Source organism: Pelophylax lessonae (assembly GCF_965119305.1).
Source record: "Pelophylax lessonae genome assembly, chromosome: 6".
NCBI lineage: Eukaryota > Metazoa > Chordata > Amphibia > Anura > Ranidae > Pelophylax > Pelophylax lessonae.
The window spans coordinates 330,470,840-330,497,826 of record NC_138773.1 but is presented as its reverse complement, the minus strand read 5'-3'; the positions used below and the strand labels follow the sequence as shown (position 1 = coordinate 330,497,826).

The following is a 26,987-nucleotide window of genomic DNA, read 5'->3' as shown; positions in this document are numbered from 1 at the left end:
ATTATTGGCCTGACTTCTGAGGATTTTGATATATGACTCTAACCAGCATTTACATATTCCACCATTTCAGACTCAGAGAGGTGTTTCCACATATTTTTGATCTGTGCCGAATCTACTGTGGCTGTGGTATTACCACTAGGGACTGACACCTTGCCAGAGTTGGCAGCGTGAACTTTACTCTATGTAGACATTTTTAAGGCATTTCTATCAACATCACACTCAATAAAAAAAAAAGTTAAAAAACAATTTTTTTTTTTTGAAGTTATGAATTATGTCACCATGATCATAATTATAAGTGGCATATGTAAGAAATTAATAATATCTCGCTGGGTACTTATCTCGCGCACGGGACTCCATTATGTCAGAATGTTTATACTGCTCTGAATATAACAGTGTCTATTTATGTCAATAAGCAAAGATCTGTGCGGAAGGAGAATCTCCACTTATTTCCACAAATCAATATGTAGCGAATTCTTTTTATTGATTAATTTCTTTTTAAAAGCATATACCAATCTTAGTGAAAACAGTCTACAGTATGGAATATATAAGAATATTTATTCACGAGACATGTCTTCACGATAAATTATCAAACTTGAGATGACTCAAAAAAAATACCTTTACATAAAATATGAACTTCAAACAATAAATGCAATGTGATGTGTAGCTCAATAATGAAAGTAAAAATAAAGTAAGATTACGTTTTCTCCAGGTATAGTATAAACCATAAATGTATGTTCTATATAATCAGACCACAATTGTCTGCGCAATGCACAGTCTGATAGTCACTCCACTGCAGATGAAGCGAGAATAGGTTATGCAAAACGTGAGACTAATACGCCAATATTCGCTAAATCTGATATTAATAAAAATGTTATAAAAACAAAAATCAGCTTTTTAGAGAAAAATCTACATATGGTTTATACGGCTGGGATTGTACTCTCGTTACCCTTTAGCATGAAATGTAAAACATTTAAGGAAGTACATAAACAATAGTAAATAATATCAAATAAACAGCAAGTATATTTACCATATTTGAAATGGCTGCTAGCTTAAAATGGTCATTACCAGAGTCCTTAAGATGGCTGCCTTCCCAAGATGGTGGCCAGGTAGGGAGGAGTTTTGTTTGGCGTCCCTCAAAGTTTCAGATAAATGATGGAGCAAAATGGAGTCTGTGTAGATGAGTCGGCATAGTCTGTATTGGTACGTGTGAGATACACCTTCCAAATTTTTGGGGCGCATCTTCCACCGCCGAGGATTGCAGGGTGCTTCAGTTTGCCTCCTGTTCCGAACTCCTCCTACTCCTCATCCTGCCTTTAGGGTACAAAAAATTGTAATCGGGGCCTAGTCTGTGTCTGTACGTGTGAGATAGATACACCTTTTGATATCATATTTTCTATTCCGCTATTCAATCTACACCCTTTGGGGTAAAAAGAATTAAATTGCGGCATAGTTTGTATCGTTACGAGTGAGATACACCTTCCAAATTTTTGGGGCGCATCTTCCACCGCCGAGGATTGCAGGGTGCTTCAGTTTGCCTCCGGTTCCGAACTCCTCCTACTCCTCATCCTGCCTTTAGGGTACAAAAAATTGTAATCGGGGCCTAGTCTGGGTCTGTACGTGTGAGATAGATACACCTTTTGATATCATATTTTCTATTCCGCTATTCAATCTACACCCTTTGGGGTAAAAAGAATTAAATTGCGGCATAATGTGTATCGGTACGTGTGAGATACACCGTTCAAATTTTTGGGGCGCATCTTCCACCGCCGAGGATTGCAGGGTGCTTCAGTTTGCCTCCTGTTCCGAACTCCTCCTACTCCTCATCCTGCCTTTAGGGTACAAAAAATAGTAATCGGGGCCTAGTCTGGGTCTGTACGTGTGAGATAGATACACCTTTTGATATCATATTTTCTATTCCGCTATTCAATCTACACCCTTTGGGGTAAAAAGAATTAAATTGCGGCATAGTCTGTATCGGTACGTGTGAGATACACCTTCCAAATTTTTGGGGCGCATCTTCCACCGCCGAGGATTGCAGGGTGCTTCAGTTTGCCTCCTGTTCCGAACTCCTCCTACTCCTCATCCTGCCTTTAGGGTACAAAAAATTGTAATCGGGGGCCTAGTCTGGGTCTGTACGTGTGAGATACATACACCTTTTGATATCATATTTTCTATTCCGCTATTCAATCTACACCCTTTGGGGTAAAAAAAATTAAATTGCGGCATAGTCTGTATCGGTACGTGTGAGATACACCTTTCCAATTTTTTGGGCGCATCTTACACCGCCGAGGATTGCAGGGTGCTTCAGTTTGCCTCCTGTTCTGAACTCCTCCTACTCCTCATCCTCATCCTGCCTTTAGGGTACAAAAAATTGTAATCGGGGCCTAGTCTGTGTTTGTACGTGTGAGATACACCGTTATCTAAAAATTTTTATATTCCGCTATTCAATATACACCCTTTTGGAGAGTAAAAAATTAAATTACGGCATAGTCTGTATCGGTACGTGTGAGATACACCTTTTTAAATTTGTTTGGCGCATCTCCTTCCACCGCCGAGGATTGCAGGGCGCTTCAGTTTGCCTCCTGTTCCAAACTCCTCCTACTCCTCTTCCTCATCCTCATCCTGCCTTTAGGGTACAAAAAATTGTAATCAGGGCCTGTCTGTGTTTGTACGTGTGAGATACACCGTTTTATAAAATTTTTTCCTATTCCGCTATTCAATATACACCCTTTTGGAGTGTAAAAAAATTAAATTACGGCATAGTCTGTATCGGTACATGTGAGATACACCTTTTAAATTTGTTTGGCGCTCCTCCTTCCACCGCCGAGGATTGCAGGGCGCTTCAGTTTGCCTCCTGTTCTGAACTCCTCCTACTCTTCATCCTGCCTTTAGGGTACAAAAAATTGTAATCGGGGCCTAGTCTGGGTCTGTACGTGTGAGATAGATACACCTTTTGATATCATATTTTCTATTCCGCTATTCAATCTACACCCTTTGGGGTAAAAATAATTAAATTGCGGCATAGTCTGTATCGGTACATGTGAGATACACCTTCCAAATTTTTGGGGCGCATCTTCCACCGCCAAGGATTGCAGGGTGCTTCAGTTTGCCTCCTGTTCCGAACTCCTCCTACTCCTCACCCTGCCGTTAGGGTACAAAAAATTGTAATCGGGGCCTAGTCTGGGTCTGTACGTGTGAGATAGATACACCTTTTGATATCATATTTTCTATTCCGCTATTCAATCTACACCCTTTGGGGTAAAAATAATTAAATTGCGGCATAGTCTGTATCGGTACGTGTGAGATACCCCTTTCCAATTTTTTGGGAGCATCTTACACCGCAGAGGATTGCAGGGTGCTTCAGTTTGCCTCCTGTTCCGAACTCCTCCTACTCCTCATCCTCATCCTGCCTTTAGGGTACAAAAAATTGTAATCGGGGCCTAGTCTGTGTTTGTACGTGTGACATATACCGTTTTATATAATTTTTTCTATTCCACTATTCAATATACACCCTTTTGGAGTGTAAAAAATTAAATTACGGCATAGTCTGTATCGGTACGTGTGAGATAAACCGTTTAAATTTGTTTGGCGCATCTCCTTCCACCGCCGAGGATTGCAGGGCGCTTCAGTTTGCCTCCTGTTCCGAACTCCTCCTACTCCTACTCCTCTTCCTCATCCTCCTCCTCCCTTTAGGGTACAAAAAATTGTAATCGGGGCCTAGTCTGTGTTTGTACGTGTGAGATACACCGTTTTATAAATTTTTTTCTATTCTGCTATTCAATATACACCCTTTTGGAGTGTAAAAAATTAAATTACGGCATAGTCTGTATCGGTACGTGTGAGATACACCTTTTAAATTTGTTTGGCGCATCTCCTTCCACCACCGAGGATTGCAGGGCGCTTTAGTTTGCCTACTGTTCCGAACTCCTCCTACTCCTCTTCCTCATCCCCCCTTTAGGGTACAAAAAATTGTAATCGGGGCCTAGTCTGTGTTTGTACGTGTGAGATACACCGTTTTATATCCTTTTTTCTATTCCGCTATTCAATATACACCCTTTTGGGGTGAAAAAATTAAATTGCGGCATAGTTTGCATATTTGACTGTGAGATACACCTGTGCGATACTGTTGTTGTTTTGTTCCGCTATTCAATAAACACCTTTCTAGGGCAAGATCATAAATTACAGAAATATGAGGAGACCGTCAAATAAGGGCCGTGGCCTGGGTCGTGGTGCTGCTGGTAGAGCTCCTGTTGCAAGGAGAGGACGTGGTCGATCTGTGCCAGCTACACGCACAAGTGAAACACCTTCCTCAAGTGTGAGTAGGCCACAGAAGTATTTGGTAGGGCATCATGCGCCTCTACAACTGTTGAGGCCAGAACAAGTAGAGGCGATAGTAGATTGGTTTGCTGCTGACAGTGCCTCCAGTTCCTTCACATTGTCTCCCACCCAGTCTACTGCAGAAAGGTCAGAGTTGGCACCTGCAGCCGATGTCCAACCGTCTTTCACCTCACCCCCTTGCAAATCAGGCAAGCAGTCTGAACCCCAAGTCATGCAGCAGTCTCTTCTTCTTTTTGATGACTCTGTCAGCAGGGTTTCCCAGGGCCATCCACCTAGCCCTGCCCCAGAAGTGGAAGAGATTGAGTGCAGCGATGCCCAACCACTTATTTCTCAAGATGAGTACATGGAAGGACCATCGCAGCACGTCTCCGATGATGACGAAACGCAGGTGCCAACTGCTGCGGCACTCAGAATTGTGGAGACCGACAAGGAGGGCAGGGGTGAAGACTGGGTGGAAGATGATGTGGAGGATGATGAGGTCCTCGACCCCACATGGAATGAAGGTCATGCAGGTGACCTGAGTAGTTTGGAGGAAGAGGCGGTGGTCGCACAGAGCCACCAGCACAGCAGAAGAGGGAGCAGGGTGCAGAAGCGGAGCGGCCGTGCCCTAGACACTATGCCTGCTACTGCCCAACGCAGCAAGGGACCGAGCGCACCAAAGCCAGCTCAAAGGAGTTCTCTAGCGTGGAAGTTCTTCAGAAAATGTGCTGATGACAGGACACGAGTGGTTTGCACCCTGTGCAATCAGAGCCTGAAGCGAGGTATAAACCTTCTCAACCTGAGCACAACCTGCATGATCAGGCATCTAAGTGCAAAGCACAAGCTGCAGTGGAGTAGACACCTTCAAAATCAAGAAAGGTCTCTGGCTCCTCCTGCTTCCTCTTCTGCTGCAGTCTCGGCCTCTTCATCCACCTCTGTAGTGATACCGGCACCTGCCGCCCCGCAAACAGACGATCTGTCAGCAACACCACCACCTGGGTCACCAACCATCTCCACAATGTCCCGTGGAAGCGTTCAGCTTTCCATCTCCCAAACACTTCAGAGGAAGAGGAAGTACCCCCCTACCCACCCGCGATCCCTGGCCCTGAATGCCAGCATTTCAAAATTCTTGGCCTTTGAAATGCTGTCATTCCGTCTGGTGGAGACGCACAGTTTTAAAAGCCTTATGTCGGTGGCTGTCCCACAGTATGATGTGCCCAGCCACCACTACTTTTCCAGACAAGCCATCCCTTCCCTGCACAACCAAGTGGGGGAAAAAATCAGGTGTTCTCTGTGCAACGCCATCTGTGTCAAGGTCCACCTAACTACCGATACGTGGACCAGTAAGCACAGTCAGGGGCGTTATATCTCCCTAACGGCACACTGGGTAAATGCAGTGGCGGATGGGCCTGAGGCGGATAGCAATTTGGTGCATGTCCTTCCACCACCGAGGATTGCAGGGCGCTTCAGTTTGCCTCCTGTTCCTAACTCCTCCTACTCCTGTTCCTCATCCTCTACCGCCTCCTCATCCGGTCAGCGTAACACCTTCACCATCAACTTCAGCACAGCCAGGGGTAAACGATAGCAGGCAGTTTTAAAATTTGCCTGTTTGGGAGAAAAACCACACACCGCGCAGGAGTTGTGGAGGAGCATGGAACAGCAGACAAATGAGTGGTTGCTGCCAGCGAGCCTCAAGCCTGGCCTGGTGGTGTGTGATAACGGACAAAATCTCATAGCAGCTCTGGGCCTAGCCGGTTTGACGCACATCCCTTGCCTGGCGCATGTGCTGAATTTGGTGGTGCAGAGGTTTCTTAAAAATTACCCCGATATGTCAGAGCTGCTGCAGGAAGTGCGGGCCTGTCTGTGCGCACTTTCGGCATTCTCACCCTGCTGCTGCTCGCCTGTCAGCGCTGCAGCATAACTTCGGCCTTCCCGCTCACCGCCTCATATGTGACGTGCCCACAAGGTGGAACTCCACCTTGCACATGCTGGAAAGACTGTGCGAGCAGCAGCAGGCCATAGTGGAGTTTCAGCTGCAGCACGCACACATGAGTCGCTCTGCAGAACAGCACCACTTCACCACCAATAACTGGGCCTCCATGCGAGACCTGTGTGCCTTGTTGCGCTGTTTTGAGTACTCCACCAACATGGCCAGTGCCGATGATGCCGTTGTCAGCTTAACTATCCCACTTCTATGCCTCCTTCAAAAAACGATTTGGGCGATGATGGAAGAGGATGTGGCACAGGATGAAGAGGAGGAGGAGGATGAAGAGGTAACATTTCCAAGGCTTTCAGGGCAGTCATTCGCAAGTGGCTCCGAGGGTGGGTTCCTGCACACACAAACGCCAGGGATACAATTGTCCAGCAGGGGCACAGTTCTGGAGGATGAGGAGGAGATGGAGGAGGAGATGGAACCATGTTCACAGCAGGGTGGCACCCAGGCCAGTTCATGGCCATCACTGGTGCGTGGCTGGGGGGATACAGAGGACACAGACGATACACCTCCCACAGAGGACAGCCTTTAGTTGCCTCTGGGCAGCCTGGCACACATGAGCGATTACATGCTGCAGTGTCTCCACAACGACCGCCGAGTTGCCCACATTCTAACTTGTGCCGATTACTGGGTCGCCACGCTGCTTGATCCCTGTTACAAGGACAACGTACCCTCCTTAATTCACTCACTGGAGCGCGATCGCAAGATGCGCGAGTACAAGCGCACGCTGGTAGACGCGATGCTGCTGGCTTTCCCACCTGACAGCGGGGCCACAGTGGAAGCACAAGGCCAAGGCAGAGGAGGAGGAGGAAGAGGTCGCCAACGCAACCAGGGCACCGCCAGCACCTCAGAAGGCAGGGTTAGCATGGCCGAAATGTGGAAAAACTTTGTCAGCACGCCACAACAAACAGCAGCACCAGCAGCTCATATGGAACGTCTTAGCAGGAGGCAGCATTTCACCAACATGGTGGAGCAGTTTGTGTGCACACGCCTACATGTAGTGAATGACGGGTCTGCCCCCTTCAACTTCTGGGTCTCCAAATTGGGCACATGGCCTGAGCTTGCCCTTTACGCCTTGGAGGTGCTGGCGTGCCCTGCAGCCAGTGTATTATCTGAACGTGTATTTAGCACGGCTGGGGGCGTTATCACAGACAAGCGCAGCCGCCTGTCCAGAGACAATGTGGACAAGCTCACGTTCATTAAAATGAACCAGGCATGGATCCCACAGAACTTTTCCGTACCTTGTGCAGAATAGAGATGGATACCGACCTTACCCAGCCATTGTTATATTTTTGCTCTTTCTCACTCTTTTGGGGTGTACTCTCATTTAAAATGACTGAAAAAAAGCAGTGTTGGCTACCTTGTCCCCCTCCACCGCCGCTTCCACCTACACTGCCACATCTACCACCACCTCAACCTCCCTCCTACTCCATATGGGCCTCGTCCTTCACAGATAAGGAAAATTGTTTTATTTTTCTTTTTTTTTTTTGTTGTTTTAAGTTATTTCCCTATCCACATTTGTTTGCAGAGCACTTGCCATGCTCTTAACTATGTTTTGCTGCCATTTGCAGCACTCTAGCCCTTTCCATTGGTGTTTTAGAGCCATTTTAGTGCCTGAAAGTTCGGGTCCCCATTGACTTCAATGGGGTTCGGTGTCCGGGTCAAGTTCGGAAAAAGTCCGGGACACGGACCCGGACTTTTTTTTCAAGTTCGGCCGAACCCGCCGAACACGGACATCCAGGTGTCCGCTCAACTCTAATCGTGATTGAAGATGGATCTACATCGGAGGACATTATTTTTTGGGGGTTTTTTTTAATAAAGAAATTGTAAAAAAAACTGCCTCCTGTCTTGAATTATTTTTGATACTTTTTTTGGTGAATGGGTAGGGGTACAATGTATCCCATACTCATTCACATGGGGAGTTTTCAGATTCCAATAAGCCCCCTGCCCACAGACCCCCACAACCACCACCCAGCGTTGTCAGAAGAGGCCCTTGTTCCCTTAAACATGGGGACAAGGTGCTTTGGGGCAGAGCTCCATCACCCTAAAGCATCCCCGTCCCCCACATGTGGCCTGTTTTTTTTAACATTTTTGTATTGCTGCAATTAAAATGTCATCTTTTTTTTTTTTATAAATGTCAGTTTTGCTGCAGCAGGTTCTATACACTATACAGATGTGCCACTTTACAGGCAGACTAAGCGAACCCCCCCCCCCCCCCCCAGGCACTGTATTTAAATAATTTTTTCATTTTTATTAATTCACTATCACTGCTCCTGTAGAAACAACCTTTTTAAAAAACATTTTTTCATTGATACATGTCCCCCAAGGCAGTACCCGGACCCCCATACCCTTTTTATGGCCAATAACTTCAAAATTAGCACTTTTGATTTTAAAAATCCGGGTTCCATAGACTTTTATGGGATTAGTAATTTGGGTCCAAACTTTTGCGATGTTCGAGAGTTCCGTCGCGAACCGAACTGGGGGGTGTTCAGCCCATCTCTAATTACAATGTTCACAACTACTTTAATCTTTCCATGCACAGTTGATGATCGGTGGTGGGAACACGACTTTCTTTTATCCCTCTATTCTGCTTATTATCACCTCTTTCTTTTCTGTCTTGCAGCATTATTTGGGACGGTGACAAACCCATCACCCGGGGTTTATGAAATGAAGATCGGAAATGTCACTTATCAGGTGAAGACCGGTGATATCACCAAAGAGGAGACCGATGTCATTGTAAATTCTTCCAACCGAAACTTCACTCTGTGCAGAGGTGATTAATCCCAACCCCCGAAATCAGAATATCAGATTATATATTTTAAACCATTCATGCAGAAATCCAGAAACATTTTAAGGGGTCACAAACTTTCCCCAAATCCTAGACAGAACACGGTGGACAGTACAGATAATACAATGATCCAATGATGAGTATAGCATAAAATACACTAGAGGTGAGTGTAAAGAGAGTATTTGAAGGCTGTAAAGGTGATTGCGTGTGGAGGGGAATCCCAGAGAAGTTCTGGGTGGAGGAGTGTGAGGATATGATTGGAGGAGGGGAGGTCATGTGTGGTTGCATCTGTCATTTCAATAGTTTTTATTGGTTTATCACAAAGAAAACAAAGTAACAAAAGAACAAAGGAACATTTGAACAGTATTCGTTGCATAGAGATTTCAATATAAAAGAAGTGGCTGCACTTCAGGTATCATCAAAATTCTGGTTTATTTAACCGAACATTCCAATGTGGCAAACAACAGGTAGACACGTTTCACAGACTAGCAAGTGTGCTTAACCACTTAAGCCCCGGAAGATTTTACCCCCTTCCTGACCAGGGCCTATTTTGCGATTCGGCACTGCGTGAATTTAACGGACAATTGCGCGGTCGTGCGACTCTGTACCCAAATGAAATTGATGTCTTTTTTTTCCCACAAACAGAGCTTTCTTTTGGTGGTATTTGATCACCTGTGCGATTTTTTGATCATGCGCTATAAACAAAAAATGAGCGACAATTTTGAAAAAATAACAATATTTTTCACATTTTTTTATATGAAATTCCCCCCCCCAAAAAAAATGTAAAAATCTAAATTTTTTAACACTTTAGGCCAATTTGTTTTCCGCTAAATATGTTTGGTAAAAAAAAAAAATCGCAAAAAGCGTATTTTGATTGGTTTGCGCAAAAGTTATTGCGTTTACTAAGGGAAACATTTTTGTCATTTTTATTGTTTTTCTTTTTAACAAATAATGGCGGCGATCTGCAATTTTTTTTGCGGGACTGCGACATTGTGGCGGACAGATCGGACCCCTGACTGACATTTTTGACACTTTTGGGGGTACCAGTGACATTACTACAGTAATCAGTGCTATACATATGCACTGTCACTGTAAAAATGACACTGGCAGGGAAGGGGTTAACTTTATTTGAGAGGGAGGGGTTAAGTGTGTCCCTAAGGGCCTGCTTCTAACTGTGATTGGATGTGGCTTGTGATGTAACAGCAGAGATCTACGGTCCTACATAGCAGGACCGTATGATCTCTGCTGTTACACAGGGGAGAATGACAGACGGCTTTGTTTACATTAGCCACCTGCCTTTCTCCCGGTGTAACCGACGATCGCGAGTAATGGCGGACATCGGGTCCGCCGGGCACTCGCGTGGGGGGGGGGTCTGTGAGCGAGCGGTACCGCGCCTTCAGCGGCACGTGCTCGCTCCCTAGAGCCTCACAGGCTAGCGACGTCACTTTGCCTGTGAGGGGCTGACCGCCGACGTAAATGGTCGTTAGGCAGTCGGCAAGTGGTTAAATTGGTAATGATTAAGCACACTTGCTAGTGTGTGAAACGCGTCTACCTGTTGTTTGCCACATTGGGATGTTCGGGTAAATAAACCAGAATTTTGATGATACTTGGAGTGCAGCCATTTCTTTTATATTGATTATCTGCAGAGGCGAGCCGAGGTGTGCACCCTTACATCATCAGGCTTCTTGATCCACCTGGAGCAGTGAGTTCTCCTTGTCTTTGTTTGCACAGAGATTTGTTGAGGTGGAACGTTCGATTGGATACAATTAAAAGTTGAATGCAAATAAATTAACTATAAGAGGTGTGCGAGAAACAGAAGGCTAATGTGGAATCAGGTACGCTGCCCCCCTCTCTCAGACACCCCTTCAGGGATCTCACTGTGTCCAGAGAGGAGCACGACGCCCGGTTCACACAATTGGTGCTATATTAAGTGATATACAATGTGGAAGATATACATCTAATACATTCTATGAGAAGACAACCAATATCGAACTACTGCTAATTGCAAATAAGTTCAGTTAGAGATGCTACCACCTGTGTGTTGGTGGAGACGAGAGTCTTACTGAGTGTATATCTTGAAAATTGTGCAAAACTATGATCTTTGTCAAAACTAGGTGCGTTTGGGTGATATGCGACTGGGGATTTTAAACCTGAGCGCTGACTAATTCAGTTTCTGTAAGATATTTCTTGATTGTACCACTTGGTCCAAAAGGACCGTTCTGCTTGGGCTGACGGATGTCCTTTACTGGAAGCATACATGCATTGGTAGGAACCATTTAATTGTCTAAGATTTATAGCTTCTAGGCATGTGAGGCTCGTCTTGGAGAGCCAATTGCGAGTGATGGTCAGTCTAGCTGCTAGTAACATGTTGATTATGACACATCTGAGTATGGAGGGAACATCTTCTATTCCCAAATTCAAGATGGCAAGCTCTGGGGAGACACCTAATCGGATTTTTATGACTTTGTGGATAAGAGTGAAAACATCAGGCCAGAATTTGGAGAGTACATTGCATGACCACAGGATATGCAGTATAGTGCCGTGGTAACCACAGCCCCTCCAGCATAGTGATGAAATGGATGGGTCTATGATGTGGAGGATATGGGGGGGGGGGGTTGATACCATCTGAAGGGTATTTTATATGAAAGTTCCCACAATTTTGTGGATTTGGTTACTCTGTAGGGTGCATTCATTGCTGCTGTCCATTGTTCATCAGAAAAAAAATGACCCTAGTTCTTTTTCCAATTTAATCTGGGATTGTGTTTTGGTGAAGAATTTTTTGTTCTGTAGTGTTTGGTTTATTAAAGAGATGCCCTCAATGTGAATGCATTCTTTAAACCTAGAATTTCTATAGACGACTGGGGATTGTTTTGTTATGTGCCTGGCGAGTGAGTAAGGCAATGAGTAATTCTGATATATTGATAGTATGCAGAATTGGGTAGGTTACATTCAGTGTTGGGGTAGTTACTCAAAAAATGTAACTAGTTACTTCTGTAAATTGTAACGAGATTACTTTACTAGTTACTGCATTTGAAAAGTAACTTCACTACTTATTACTTTACTTTCCTCTTTCTTAATTGATGGTGTGGAAGAAGATACATGACACTCTTTCTGCATAGAGTTTATTGTATAAACACAGGCTTTGGGAAACATGAGAACAAAACCTGAAAAAACAGAATAAAACATAAAGTGCAACAAAAAGTCATAAACTTCACCCCTCTCTATTCTTCGAAATAACGATTTTATCGCACGGCTTGGGTAACGCAGGAAAGCGCGTTCCTATAGCCTAGTAAAGTAGTGTAGTTATCTCCTACAGCCTAGTAAAGTAGTGTAGATACCTCCTATAGCCTAGTAAAGTAGTGTAGTTACCTCCTATAGTCTAGTAAAGTAGTGTAGTTACCTCCTATAGCCTAGTAAAGTAGTGTAGTTACCTCCTATAGCCTAATAAAGTAGTGTAGTTACTTCCTATAGCCTAGTAAAGTAGTGTAGTTATCTCCTATAGCCTAGTAAAGTAGTGTAGTTACTTCCTATAGCCTAGTAAAGTAGTGTAGTTACCTCCTATAGCCTAGTAAAGTAGTGTAGTTATCTCCTATAGCCTAGTAAAGTAGTTTAGATACCTCCTATAGCCTAGTAAAGTAGTGTAGTTACCTCCTATAGCCTAGTAAAGTAGTGTAGTTACCTCCTATAGTCTAGTAAAGTAGTGTAGTTACCTCCTATAGCCTAGTAAAGTAGTGTAGTTACCTCCTATAGCCTAGTAAAGTAGTGTAGTTACCTCCTATAGCCTAGTAAAGTAGTGCAGTTACCTCATATAGCCTAGTAAAGTAGTGTAGTTACCTCCTATAGCCTAGTAAAGTAGTGTAGTTACCTCCTATAGCCTAGTAAAGTAGTGTAGTTACCTCCTATAGCCTAATAAAGTAGTGTAGTTACTTCCTATAGCCTAGTAAAGTAGTGTAGTTACCTCCTATAGCCTAGTAAAGTAGTGTAGTTACCTCCTATAGCCTAGTAAAGTAGTGTAGTTATCTCCTATAGCCTAGTAAAGTAGTGTAGTTCCCTCCTATAGTCTAGTAAAGTAGTGTAGTTACCTCCTATAGCCTAGTAAAGTAGTGTAGTTACCTCCTATAGCCTAGTAAAGTAATGTAGTTACCTCCTATAGTCTAGTAAAGTAGTGTAGTTACCTCCTATAGCCTAGTAAAGTAGTGTAGTTCCCTCCTATAGCCTAGTAAAGTAGTGTAGTTACTTCCTATAGCCTAGTAAAGTAGTGTAGTTACCTCCTATAGCCTAGTAAAGTAGTGTAGTTACCTCCTATAGCCTAGCAAAGTAATGTAGTTACCTCCTATAGTCTAGTAAAGTAGTGTAGTTACCTCCTATAGCCTAGTAAAGTAGTGTAGTTCCCTCCTATAGCCTAGTAAAGTAGTGTAGTTACTTCCTATAGCCTAGTAAAGTAGTGTAGTTACCTCCTATAGCCTAGTAAAGTAGTGTAGTTACCTCCTATAGCCTAGTAAAGTAGTGTAGTTACCTCCTATAGTCTAGTAAAGTAGTGTAGTTACCTCCTATAGCCTAGTAAAGTAGTGTAGTTACCTCCTATAGCCTAGTAAAGTAGTGTAGTTACCTCCTATAGTCTAGTAAAGTAGTATAGTTACCTCCTATAGCCTAGTAAAGTAGTGTAGTTACCTCCTATAGTCTAGTAAAGTAGTGTAGTTACCTCCTATAGCCTAGTAAAGTAGTGTAGTTACCTCCTATAGCCTAGTAAAGTAGTGTAGTTACCTCCTATAGCCTAGTAAAGTAGTGTAGTTACCTCCTATAGTCTAGTAAAGTAGTGTAGTTACCTCCTATAGCCTAGTAAAGTAGTGTAGTTACCTCCTATAGCCTAGTAAAGTAATGTAGTTACCTCCTATAGTCTAGTAAAGTAGTGTAGTTCCCTCCTATAGCCTAGTAAAGTAGTGTAGTTACTTCCTATAGCCTAGTAAAGTAGTGTAGTTACCTCCTATAGCCTAGTAAAGTAGTGTAGTTACCTCCTATAGCCTAGTAAAGTAGTGTAGTTACCTCCTATAGTCTAGTAAAGTAGTGTAGTTACCTCCTATAGCCTAGTAAAGTAGTGTAGTTACCTCCTATAGCCTAGTAAAGTAGTGTAGTTACCTCCTATAGTCTAGTAAAGTAGTGTAGTTACCTCCTATAGCCTAGTAAAGTAGTGTAGTTACTTCCTATAGCCTAGTAAAGTAGTGTAGTTACCTCCTATAGCCTAGTAAAGTAGTGTAGTTACTTCCTATAGCCTAGTAAAGTAGTGTAGTTACCTCCTATAGCCTAGTAAAGTAGTGTAGTTACCTCCTATAGCCTAGTAAAGTAGTGTAGTTACCTCCTATAGTCTAGTAAAGTAGTGTAGTTACCTCCTATAGCCTAGTAAAGTAGTGTAGTTACTTCCTATAGCCTAGTAAAGTAGTGTAGTTACCTCCTATAGCCTAGTAAAGTAGTGTAGTTACTTCCTATAGCCTAGTAAAGTAGTGTAGTTACCTCCTATAGCCTAGTAAAGTAGTGTAGTTACCTCCTATAGCCTAGTAAAGTAGTGTAGTTACCTCCTATAGCCTAGTAAAGTAGTGTAGTTACTTCCTATAGCCTAGTAAAGTAGTGTAGTTACCTCCTATAGCCTAGTAAAGTAGTGTAGTTACCTCCTATAGCCTAGTAAAGTAGTGTAGTTACCTCCTATAGTCTAGTAAAGTAGTGTAGTTACCTCCTATAGCCTAGTAAAGTAGTGTAGTTACCTCCTATAGCCTAGTAAAGTAGTGTAGTTACCTCCTATAGCCTAGTAAAGTAGTGTAGTTACCTCCTATAGTCTAGTAAAGTAGTATAGTTACCTCCTATAGCCTAGTAAAGTAGTGTAGTTACCTCCTATAGTCTAGTAAAGTAGTGTAGTTACCTCCTATAGCCTAGTAAAGTAGTGTAGTTACCTCCTATAGCCTAGTAAAGTAGTGTAGTTACCTCCTATAGCCTAGTAAAGTAGTGTAGTTACCTCCTATAGTCTAGTAAAGTAGTGTAGTTACCTCCTATAGCCTAGTAAAGTAGTGTAGTTACCTCCTATAGCCTAGTAAAGTAATGTAGTTACCTCCTATAGTCTAGTAAAGTAGTGTAGTTACCTCCTATAGCCTAGTAAAGTAGTGTAGTTCCCTCCTATAGCCTAGTAAAGTAGTGTAGTTACTTCCTATAGCCTAGTAAAGTAGTGTAGTTACCTCCTATAGCCTAGTAAAGTAGTGTAGTTACCTCCTATAGCCTAGTAAAGTAGTGTAGTTACCTCCTATAGTCTAGTAAAGTAGTGTAGTTACCTCCTATAGCCTAGTAAAGTAGTGTAGTTACCTCCTATAGCCTAGTAAAGTAGTGTAGTTACCTCCTATAGTCTAGTAAAGTAGTGTAGTTACCTCCTATAGCCTAGTAAAGTAGTGTAGTTACTTCCTATAGCCTAGTAAAGTAGTGTAGTTACCTCCTATAGCCTAGTAAAGTAGTGTAGTTACTTCCTATAGCCTAGTAAAGTAGTGTAGTTACCTCCTATAGCCTAGTAAAGTAGTGTAGTTACCTCCTATAGCCTAGTAAAGTAGTGTAGTTACCTCCTATAGCCTAGTAAAGTAGTGTAGTTACTTCCTATAGCCTAGTAAAGTAGTGTAGTTACCTCCTATAGCCTAGTAAAGTAGTGTAGTTACCTCCTATAGCCTAGTAAAGTAGTGTAGTTACCTCCTATAGTCTAGTAAAGTAGTGTAGTTACCTCCTATAGCCTAGTAAAGTAGTGTAGTTACCTCCTATAGCCTAGTAAAGTAGTGTAGTTACCTCCTATAGCCTAGTAAAGTAGTGTAGTTACCTCCTATAGTCTAGTAAAGTAGTATAGTTACCTCCTATAGCCTAGTAAAGTAGTGTAGTTACCTCCTATAGTCTAGTAAAGTAGTGTAGTTACCTCCTATAGCCTAGTAAAGTAGTGTAGTTACCTCCTATAGCCTAGTAAAGTAGTGTAGTTACCTCCTATAGCCTAGTAAAGTAGTGTAGTTACCTCCTATAGTCTAGTAAAGTAGTGTAGTTACCTCCTATAGCCTAGTAAAGTAGTGTAGTTACCTCCTATAGCCTAGTAAAGTAATGTAGTTACCTCCTATAGTCTAGTAAAGTAGTGTAGTTACCTCCTATAGCCTAGTAAAGTAGTGTAGTTCCCTCCTATAGCCTAGTAAAGTAGTGTAGTTACTTCCTATAGCCTAGTAAAGTAGTGTAGTTACCTCCTATAGCCTAGTAAAGTAGTGTAGTTACCTCCTATAGCCTAGTAAAGTAGTGTAGTTACCTCCTATAGTCTAGTAAAGTAGTGTAGTTACCTCCTATAGCCTAGTAAAGTAGTGTAGTTACCTCCTATAGCCTAGTAAAGTAGTGTAGTTACCTCCTATAGTCTAGTAAAGTAGTGTAGTTACCTCCTATAGCCTAGTAAAGTAGTGTAGTTACTTCCTATAGCCTAGTAAAGTAGTGTAGTTACCTCCTATAGCCTAGTAAAGTAGTGTAGTTACTTCCTATAGCCTAGTAAAGTAGTGTAGTTACCTCCTATAGCCTAGTAAAGTAGTGTAGTTACCTCCTATAGCCTAGTAAAGTAGTGTAGTTACCTCCTATAGTCTAGTAAAGTAGTGTAGTTACCTCCTATAGCCTAGTAAAGTAGTGTAGTTACTTCCTATAGCCTAGTAAAGTAGTGTAGTTACCTCCTATAGCCTAGTAAAGTAGTGTAGTTACTTCCTATAGCCTAGTAAAGTAGTGTAGTTACCTCCTATAGCCTAGTAAAGTAGTGTAGTTACCTCCTATAGCCTAGTAAAGTAGTGTAGTTACCTCCTATAGCCTAGTAAAGTAGTGTAGTTACCTCATATAGTCTAGTAAAGTAGTGTAGTTACCTCCTATAGCCTAGTAAAGTAGTGTAGTTACCTCCTATAGCCTAGTAAAGTAATGTAGTTACCTCCTATAGTCTAGTAAAGTAGTGTAGTTACCTCCTATAGCCTAGTAAAGTAGTGTAGTTCCCTCCTATAGCCTAGTAAAGTAGTGTAGTTACTTCCTATAGCCTAGTAAAGTAGTGTAGTTACCTCCTATAGCCTAGTAAAGTAGTGTAGTTACCTCCTATAGCCTAGTAAAGTAGTGTAGTTACCTCCTATAGTCTAGTAAAGTAGTGTAGTTACCTCCTATAGCCTAGTAAAGTAGTGTAGTTACCTCCTATAGCCTAGTAAAGTAGTGTAGTTACCTCCTATAGTCTAGTAAAGTAGTGTAGTTACCTCCTATAGCCTAGTAAAGTAGTGTAGTTACCTCCTATAGTCTAGTAAAGTAGTGTAGTTACCTCCTATAGCCTAGTAAAGTAGTGTAGTTACCTCCTATAGCCTAGTAAAGTAGTGTAGTTACCTCCTATAGCCTAGTAAAGTAGTGTAGTTACCTCCTATAGTCTAGTAAAGTAGTGTAGTTACCTCCTATAGCCTAGTAAAGTAGTGTAGTTACTTCCTATAGCCTAGTAAAGTAGTGTAGTTACTTCCTATAGCCTAGTAAAGTAGTGTAGTTACCTCCTATAGCCTAGTAAAGTAGTGTAGTTACCTCCTATAGCCTAGTAAAGTAGTGTAGTTACCTCCTATAGCCTAGTAAAGTAGTGTAGTTACCTCCTATAGTCTAGTAAAGTAGTGTAGTTACCTCCTATAGCCTAGTAAAGTAGTGTAGTTACCTCCTATAGTCTAGTAAAGTAGTGTAGTTACCTCCTATAGCCTAGTAAAGTAGTGTAGTTACCTCCTATAGTCTAGTAAAGTAGTGTAGTTACCAATATTAGTATTGTAACTAGTAGTTACCTCCAACACTGGTTACATTCTATCTGAAGTGTTGGGAATGATTTGAGTACTCCAGATGAGTACAGGTTGGTGACCAATAAGATGCCCCTGTTTGTCCAAGTGGAGATATTACAGCTGGAAGGTAGAAGTGAGATGATGTGTAGTGGGGAAAGTGTTTTGTCTGTAGTGGGGTTGATGATGCCAACTATGAAGATTATTGCCTATAAAAGGTATTGGGTGCCGACACTAAATGCCATCAAGCCAAGAAATATCCTGCCACATCCCATGAGACGTGTGAGAAAAGAAAAATGGTGACGGTGTCCAAATACATCAGACCCTGAATGAGCCCCACAGGGGACTGTGTATCATAAGGAAACACCCAACCTGGGACTTTAAAGGCAGGAATTTGTTGGCATAAGATAGATAAATTGAGAAAATGGTTAAAAAATATATAATACATGTATACAAATATGTTAAAGGAAGACAAGGATGTAAAAACATCAAAAAACATACAATGTGCAATATATGTGAATACATAAAATTATGAACCATATCCTAGAGTTGTGGGGTCACCCAGGTCCGACATGTTTCACCGACTCTATGGGCTTCTTCAGGGACCAAAGGTAATGGTGACCTCTATGAAGGTTCTAGGTATAGATAACACATCATCAGTATATTATCTTATTAGGACATCACATTAAAAAATAGAGATATAGCAATATATACTGTATGTTGATTATCTGAATGCAGATATGAAGTCAGACACTCACCACTGCTTTAAGATTTGGGGCATATTCATGGACCGACAATAGGTGGCGTGGTCTACAGACGCAGCCGGGAGGTAATCCCAGCCCAGGACAAGAATCCAGGCAAAAAAGTCCTCAGGGGATAGTGAATACTGGACCAGGTTTAGACCAGACAGCAGATCCAGTGCAACAAAAGGGAGCGAATATAAACGCTTCCTGCCTTAAAAAAGAAAAAAGGAGGATAACAAGGAATAACATATGCATGGTCAAGATGGGGGAGAAAAGAAAAACGCCCCCATATTGCCAAAACAATGTTGTGATCACCGTTTTACCTGTGTGGCAATACATAAGTCAAGTATAGTACCCAAAAAGAGTGTGGTGGAGATAGAGGATGCATCTGAAAACAGTCGAGAAATAAACCCAGAGCCATCAGTAACAATCCTACTCCCGTGTTTCCAGAACTGAATAGTCAGGTGAGGATAGTCATGCAAAGAGCAATGCCCAATGAATGAGATAAGATCCAAACAAACAAACAACATAGCCAAAAAGGAATGTGAGAATGAATAAAAATAAGGAAAAAGATCCCACTGGAGATTACAGAGAGATAAGAAAGAGCACGAGAGATTCGAGTATTGATACATGTTTGCCAGACAGAGTACGTGATCGGTCAAGTTACTTACCAAGGTAGTGAAGTATCCAAAATGTGCTAACAGCTCAGCGGATTACACCACTCAGTAGTCGTGTCCTACCTGAGCTGTGCCATTGCTTGTCCCTAAATACCCGGTCCTACCGGAAGTGATGCGGCCGTGACCGGCCTCTGTAAATCACTTCCGGTGCCATTTTACGGTTTAACTCAGCACAGCCCGCCAAAAACAAGGGGGCGGGGTGCCGAACTTGGACCGCCACATCCGTCCAACAACCAAGGGGCGGACTCGGGAAACAAGGGAGAAACTTGGTATAAATATGTGCAAAAAGTGCAAATAAAAGTGCAAAATTGCAAGTGCGATATAAGGTGTAAAGTGAAGCGTATATTAGTCAGTGGAAGAGGACTGACTTAGAAAGCTAAAGAATGGTAAAAATTAAAGGACAATCAAAATAAGGTGAAAGTTCATACAATAGATCGCAAAATCACAAATATTTAAAGTGTACCAGTGAAAATAAATTGGTATTGAGAAAAAAAGAAGATGGTCATCACGTGAATAAGTCTCAAAATGGAGACACTAAGAAACAGTGACTATGATCATATTTAGCCAAAAAAGGATATAATTAAGTGAATAGTCCAATCCGAAAGTGTAGACTCATAAAGTGAACAAATGAATATAAATAATATTCAATTAAGTGTTTAAAGTGATGAGTGACAAAAGTCCATTTAGTTTGTGGATGGTGATCTCCAGCAACTGGATTGGTCCTAGGTGATCCGTTTATGGGGATGCATGTGAGGAATAAAGAGGTGCCCCCCTCACAATCCAGCCCGCACTCACCAGAATCTCCTCACCTCTACAGGGGTATAGAGCGTTGTACCCTTACAAGGGGGGTCAAGGGGAACTCCTCTCCGGTAAGACCCTCGGTCTCCTAGGTTAGGGATACCTCTCCACAAATTTAAAACTCAATGGAGTCCAGGGGGCATTGATAGTAGATCAGATGAAATAGGGGGGAATGCCGGACCATATAGAGGAAAAAGATCTCACATAGTGAAGTACTGTCAAAACATTAAGTTTATTTAAAATAGAAAGAAAATTCCCCTAGGGGTGGGATTTTTAAGGCAAAAACCAGGACTTGAGTATGCTTAGTATAGAATTTATTAAACAATAGTGTTTACAAGATATGCAAAAAACATGTATTAGAGCCAAAACAAAGACAAAAACCGCATGTATGTTATAAAAACATGGCCATAGATACATCTCTGATGTTGAAGGTGTCTGAGATAACTGGATGGAACCAGATGCGTTTCGGTCAGTTTGCCTTTCTCAATAGTCCAACAAGAGGAACCAGATCTCAGACTGGAAATGTAAGAAGCATCAATCAACACTTCAAAATGACATTTGTGTAAAAAAGTCATGAAAGAAAAGGGTTTACAATGTATACATTCCATAGTATTTGTTTTGCCAAGAAGTATATATATCATGTCAGTAATAAAGTGTTAATATAGATAGAGAAGTTCTCTGTAAGACGAGAAGGAAAAGGCCATGTGGGAAATTTAAAATCTTATCGGGTTCAAAAAACCCGTGTTACCAAGAAGCCGCTAATGATATATATTATATTGTAGTTGTCTGTATTTGCAGACAACAAATTATATGTTAAATGGTACGTTTCTGGGTTAGGAAGGGAACTCCCAAAATGTTATTCATGAATTGTGGGGAGCAGAATAAGAATGAATTAAGTTTATTTAAACATAGAAGAGAGTTCTGTCATCTGCAAAAAAAATTGATTTTATGTTCACATTTGCCAATTCTAATGCCACAAATATTAGGATGAGAACGAATTTTGTATGCTAAAGGCTCCATGATAGGTTAAAAAGAAGTGGGGAAAGGGCACAACCTTGTCGGGTACCATTTGAAATAGAGAAAGATTGGGAGATTGGGCAGAGGGTTTAGAATAAAGCGCCATTATGGCGGAAAGGATACGGCCTTGAAATCCACATTTTTGCAGGGTCTGTTTTAGGTAGGACCGGTGAATTCTGTGAAATGCCTTCTCTGCATCCAGAGCTAGAAGCAGAGAAGACACTTTTTTGTTGGTTGGCATAATGGAGGACATTGATTACACGCCTAGTCTCCCTTTTATGAAGCCTGATTGATCTAAGTGTATCAAGGAAGGTAGAATGTCAACAATTCTATTGACTATCACTTTTCCATAAATTTTAAGATCATGATTCAACAGCGATATGGAGGCGACAATTTTGAGGTGAAGAAGTTTCCTTACCCGGTTTTGGCAAAGTAGTTAAAATGGTTTTTAACATATCTTCAGGGATGTGTGGTTGTATCTGGAAGACTGGAATGTATGGAGACATCAGATGGTAAAGGGCTTTGTGGGAGTTATAAAGAAAAGAATATGAAGTTTGGTGACATAGGGCCCAATTTACAAAACTAACACACCAAAGGTGAACTTAGCCTTTACCCAGATCTTCTTTCATAAGGATGTAACCTCAGTTTTGGGGCTCATGCACACTGCAGCTTCAAAAAAGCTGATTTTACAGGCATTTAAACTTTTATTTAAACTTGAAGAAGCTTGTGCTTTTTTGTGCTCTTGTGCACGTTTTTTGAGCTTCTTTGACAGTGGCGGCCCCCCCATCCATGCATCCGGCCCCCTAATCTACATGCAGGCACACCGGACGCATGGAGTTCAATGGGGATTTTTTTTTCATCCCCTGATTAGAGCCAGAGGCTCTAATAGGGCGATGCAAAGGGTGGACCTGGGGCGCAGAGCAGTGTGTCCCGAGCCCACCCATTGTGTGACAATAGGGAATGAAAATTCGCTATTGTCACACCGATCCTCCTCCTGGCCAATCAAGAGCCGCCACTGTTCTTTGAGCAGAATTTATTATTTTTTTTTTTACAAACCCTCCTAGCGCATCCGATAGGTGCTTCCTCATTGGCCGCAAGGCAAACCCCATGCCATTGGCCAAGGAGGAGGCGGGACCGGAAAGGACTGGAGGAGACGCGCCGGGACTGAGGACGGAGAAGAAGCTGTTCGGGGGACTGAGGAGGAGCCGATCGCCGCCGCTGCTGCTCCAGGTAAGTAAGGGGGCACGCACGCTGATCTCTGCATTGGGGGCATGTATACTGGTCACTGCATTGGAGGCACGCATGCTGATCTCTGCATTGGGGGCATGTATGCTGGTCACTGCATTGGGGGCATGTATACTGGTCACTGCATTGGGGGCATGTATGCTGGTCACTGCATTGGGGGCATGTATGCTGGTCACTGCATTGGGGGCATGTATGCTGGTCACTGCATTGGGGGCATGTATACTGGTCACTGCATTGGGGGCATGTATGCTGGTCACTGCATTGGGGGCATGTATACTGGTCACTACATTGGGGGCATGTATACTGGTCACTACATTGGGGGCATGTATGCTGGTCACTGCATTGGGGGCATGTATGCTGGTCACTGCATTGGGGGCATGTATGCTGGTCACTGCATTGGGGGCATGTATGCTGGTCACTGCATTGAAGGGGGCACGCACGCTGGTCACTGCATTGGGGGCATGTATACTGGTCACTACATTGGGGGCATGTATACTGGTCACTACATTGGGGGCATGTATGCTGGTCACTGCATTGGGGGCATGTATGCTGGTCACTGCATTGGGGGCATGTATGCTGGTCACTACATTGGGGGCATGTATGCTGGTCACTGCATTGAAGGGGGCACGCACGCTGGTCACTGCATTGGTGGCATGTACGCTGATCTCTGCATTGAAGGGGGCATGTACGCTAGTCACTGCATTGAAGGGGGCATGTACGCTGGTCACTGCATTGAAGGGGGCATGTACACTGGTCACTGCATTGAAAGGGGGCACGCTGGTCACTGTGCATTGAAAGGGGGCACGCTGGTCACCGTGCATTAATAGGGGGCACGCTGGTCACTGTGCATTAATAGGGGGCACGCTGGTCACTGTGCATTGAAAGGGGTCACGCTGGTCACTGTGCATTGAAGGGGGCACGCTGGTCTTTCTGCATTGAAAGGGGGCACGCTGGTCTCTCTGCATTGAAAGGGGGCACGCTGGTCTCTCTGCATTGAAAGGGGGCACACTGGTCTCTCTGCTTTGAAAGGGGGCACACTATACCTTAATTACTGAAGGCCCCTTTCACACTTTTGCAACCTCAAAGTCTCGCAATTTTTTACAGCGTTTTTTGCCGCAAAAAATGCCTACTACATTTTTCTGTTTGCGACCCCCAAAAAAAATTTTGAGCACCAGCCGCCACTGTTCTTTGAGCAGAATTTTTATTTTTTTTTTTTTCAAACCCTCCTACACAGTATTTTCCAAACTACTGTATAAACAAAACAAAAAGCTGGAACAAACGTTTTTTGAGTGTTTTCAAGCTTTTTGTAATCTCTTTTTGAGCTCTTTGGGGCACAAGCTCCTCTCAAAAATGTGAGTTTAGTGGGGGGGGGGGGGTTCTGCATTTAGGATCATATGCCTGATAACGCCTGAAAAAGCCATAGTGTACATGGACACATTGGCTAACATGGAGGGAAAAAAATGAGAGCTCAATAGCCTGTAAGAGCTGCTACTTTGAGCTCCTTTGAGCTGCAATGTGCTTGCAGGGCCCGGCCTTAGGTGTTCAAGCGTCCTGTGCGAGCTGATCATGTGGCTCCCCCACCAGTGCCCTGCACATTTTTTCTTGCACTTATTTTGCACTTCATTTGACTTTTCTTTTTTATGATCACTATAAACTTAGCCCCCCTTACATTAGAGACCCCCCTTACATCAGAGACCCCCCAACGGAGCCCCCCTTACAACAGAAACCCCCCAACGGAGCCCCTTACAACAGAAACCCCCCACAGAGGCCCCACTTACATCAGAGACCCCCCACACAGAGCACCCTTACAGCAGAGACTCCCCAGCCCCCACAAAGAGCCCCCTTTACATCAGAGACCCCCAACACAGAGCCCCCCTTACATCAAAGACCCCCCACACAGAGCCCCCTTACATCAGAGACCCCCATACAGAGCCCCCTTTACATCAGAGACCCCCCCCACACAGAGCTCCCCTTACATCAGAGACCCCCCCACAGAGCCCCCTTACATCAGAGCCCCCCACACAAAGCCCCCCTTACATCAGAGACCCCAAATCAGAGCCCCCTTACATCAGAGACCATCCCCACACAAAGCCCCCTTACTTTAGAGACCCCTCACACAAAGCCCCCCTTACATCAGAGACCCCAACACAGAGCCCCCTTACATCAGAGACCATCCCCACAGAGCCCCCCTTACATCAGAGCCCCCCCATAGAGCCCCCCACAGAGCTCCCCTTACATCAGAGCCCCTCCACACAGAGCTCCCCTTATCTCAGAGCCCCCACATCAGAGCCCTCCCACACAGAGCCCCCCTTACATCAGAGACCCCCCACACAGAGCCCCCTTACATCAGAGACCCCCACACATCAGAGACCCCCCACACAGAGCCCCCTTACATCAGAGACCCCCACACAGAGCCCCCTTACATCAGAGACCCCCCACACAGAGCCCCCTTACACCAGAGACCCCCCACACAGAGCCCCCTTACATCAAAGACCCCCCACACAGCACCCCCTTACATCAGAGACCCCCCACACAGAGCCCCCTTACATCAAAGACCCCCCACACAAAGCCCCCTTTACATCAGAGACCCCCACACAGAGCCCCCCTTACATCAGAGACCCCCCACACAAAGCCCCCTTACTTTAGAGACCCCTCACACAAAGCCCCCCTTACATCCAGAGACCCCAACACAGAGCCCCCTTACATCAGAGACCATCCCCACAGAGCCCCCCTTACATCAGAGTCCCCCATAGAGCCCCCCACAGAGCTCCCTCTACATCAGAGCCCCTCCACACAGAGCTCCCCTTACATCAGAGCCCCTTACATCAGAGCCCTCCCACACAGAGCCCCCCTTACATCAGAGACCTCCCTTACATCAGAGACCCCCCACACAGAGCCCCCTTACATCAGAGACCCCCACACAGAGCCCCCTTACATCAGAGACCCCCCACACAGAGCCCCCCCACACAGAGCCCCCTTACATCAGAGACCCCCCACACAAAGCCCCCCTTACATTTGATGCAGGAGAGAGCTTACTTACCTTAGTATGGAGGCTTACCACGAGAAGAAGGGGCAGGAGGAGGAGGAGAAGGGGCAGGAGGAGGGGGAGCCGATGATCTCTCCTCTGGCGTCCCTGGCCTGGAGAGGAGGGGATCTGTCAGTGGCGGGCACTGGCGGCGGATCTGAGGCTGAGTTGTGTGTGAATGTGATACATAGCTCAGCCCTGCAGCTATAGAAGACACAGGCACAGCCACACAGCGGGAGGTAAGCGGCGGCCGTGGCCTGTGTTAACCCTCTCCATGCCGCGGTCGCCGCTTACCTCCCACTGTGCGGCCTGATCATGTACGAGCTGCGATGGCCGCACGGCGCCCCTTTTGCCCATGGCGCCCTGTGCGGCCGCACAGCTCACACACCCCAAAGGCCGGCCCTGTGTGCTTGAGCCCATACAATGTAATTAAAGGATATGTTCACCTTTTGTAACATGTTACATGTTACACCCATATTAAGGTTGTAACATGTTTCAAATCCACCAGCCCCCACACCTTACACTCCCTGCTGTGACAGGGAGCGGGTGGATCTTCTCCCCCCCGCTCTCTGTCACAATCTGCAAAGACTGAGGAAGAAACACAAGCTGCATCTAAGTGCAGCATATCAAGTATTTATTGTGGCAAAAGTATACAAGTACTCACACTTGAGTAAAAGACACAGCTTCTGGCGTTGTATATCAAAAGTCCCCTGAAGGGAGGGATGTATCAGGGTGGCCTCGGTGGCTACAGCAGACCGGGACACGGCTGATGGATGTCAGCCTTTCCGTGGCGTGGCAAAGAATCAGCGCAGCTTCTCCTGTCATTGACTTCCGGGTGCAGGGGGGCAGGGCCGATCCTAGGGTCACAGGCGCCTGGGTGCAGAAATTTTTCTGGCGCCCACCATATGGGCGTGGTCATCTTACTAACTCCTCAACTCCTCCCCTTTACAAATGGCAGCCTCATCAGTGCCCACCAAATGCAGCCTCATCAGTGCCTACCAAATGCAGCCTCATCAGTGCCCACCAAATGCAGCTTACCAGTGCCCACCAAATGCAGCCTACCAGTGCCCACCAAAGCCCACCAAATGCAGCTTACCAGTGCCCACCAAAGCCCACCAAATGCAGCTTACCAGTGCCCATCAAATGCAGCCTTATCAGTGTCCACCAAATGCAGCCTACCAGAGCCCACCAAATGCAGCTTACCAGTGCCAACCAAATGCAGCTTACCAGTGCCCACCAAATGCAGCTTACCAGTACCCACCAAATGCAGCTTACCAGTCCCCACAAAATGCAGCTTACCAGTGCCCACCAAATGCAGCTTACCAGTGCCCACCAAATGCAGCTTACGAGTGCCCACCAAATGGAGCCTTAACAGTACCCACCAAATGCAGCCTACCCCCCACCCTGATCACACGCTCAGATACCCCCCACTCTGATCACACCCCCCAGATGCCCCTCCATCCTGATCACACACTTTCAGATACCCCTCCATCCTGATCACACACCTCCCAGATACCCTCCCCCACTATTATCATACCCCCTACTCTGATCACACCCCCCAGATACTCCTC

General features: G+C 44.4%; 1 pseudogene across 1 annotated transcript in view; it reads left to right on the top strand.

Moving 5' to 3' along the window:
- Positions 1-264: 264 nt before the first annotated feature.
- LOC309557748 (protein mono-ADP-ribosyltransferase PARP15-like) overlaps positions 265-26,987 on the top strand; it is a 95,311-nt pseudogene continuing 68,588 nt past the window's right edge. The window contains exons 1-2 of the transcript XR_014226198.1: positions 265-304; positions 8,934-9,083. The product of XR_014226198.1 is annotated as a protein mono-ADP-ribosyltransferase PARP15-like (transcript). The remainder of the gene's footprint in view (positions 305-8,933; positions 9,084-26,987) is intronic.